The following is a 1,088-nucleotide window of genomic DNA, read 5'->3' as shown; positions in this document are numbered from 1 at the left end:
GTTTTGTACTTCCTTGTGATTTTACTTTTATTATCTTATGATTCTAAATAAATACTCAGAGAAGCATGGCTTGAGGTCTTCAGTCGAGAACTGCTGACCCCCTGTTTTACACTCTCTGCTCTATCTCATTCCTGGCTGTTTGTCTCTTTATTAATAATTATAAAATTATTCTATTCTTTGGGACCCTCGGTCTACAACAACTGACCACAACCTCTGGGAAACAACCAAAGGAGTAATCAGAGGTCAATGTATAGCAATAAGCAAGCACATCAAAAAACAGGGAAAAATTACTATTGACTCACTAACACAACATCTGCAAAAAATTGAAAAAGAGCAGTAAGAAATTATAAAAATTACAGCAGAAATAAATGAAATAGAAAACAGAAAAACAAATGAAACCATCAACAAAACTAGGAGTTGGTTTTCTGAAAAGGTCCATAAAAATCGTGAAACCACTAGCAAAACTAAAAAAGGAAAAGACACAAACAATCCAAATAACAGATGAAATTGGCAATGTCACAATAGAACCAACTAAAATAAAAAGGCTAACATTGGAATATTATGAAAAATTATACTAAAAAATATGAAAACCTAGAGGAAATGGACAAATACTTAGAAATTCACAACCTACCTAAACTGACACCAACCAAAATTGAACACCTGACCAGACACATTACTAGAGAAGAAATTGAAAATGCAATAAGACATCTTTCAGCCAAAAAAAAGCCCTGGACAAATGGTTTTACAAGTGAATTTTATCAAACATTCAAAGAAGAACTCCTACCAATTCTACATTAATTATTTCAGAAAATAGAAGAAGATGGAATCCTCCCAGATTCATTCTATGAAACAAACGTATCCTTGATACCAAAGCCAGGTAAAGAAACCACCAAAATAGAAAACTATAGGCCAATATCTCTCATGAACATTGATGCAAAAATTCTGAATACAATCTTGAACAATAGAATCCATAAAATAGAATAGAATAGAAATGTTGTTGTTGATGTTGTTATGTGCCGTCGAGTCGCCTGCGACTCATAGCGACCCTATGTACAACAGCCCTAAACTCCGCTCTGTCCTGTGCCAAT

The 1,088-nt window shown here is 33.8% G+C and overlaps 1 protein-coding gene across 1 annotated transcript in view; it reads right to left on the bottom strand.

Annotated features, from left to right (window-relative positions):
• ALAS2 (aminolevulinate, delta-, synthase 2) overlaps window positions 1-1,088 on the bottom strand; it is a 73,933-nt gene that overhangs the window by 31,101 nt on the left and 41,744 nt on the right. The gene's annotated exons all lie outside the window — the stretch shown is intronic.

The sequence above is a fragment of the Elephantulus edwardii genome, unplaced genomic scaffold (genome assembly GCF_000299155.1).
Source record: "Elephantulus edwardii isolate Elephantulus edwardi_28Jun2011 unplaced genomic scaffold, EleEdw1.0 scaffold00239, whole genome shotgun sequence".
Lineage (NCBI taxonomy): Eukaryota > Metazoa > Chordata > Mammalia > Macroscelidea > Macroscelididae > Elephantulus > Elephantulus edwardii.
The sequence above is the reverse complement of the archived record's forward strand: the minus strand, read 5'-3'. Positions and strand labels throughout refer to the sequence as shown.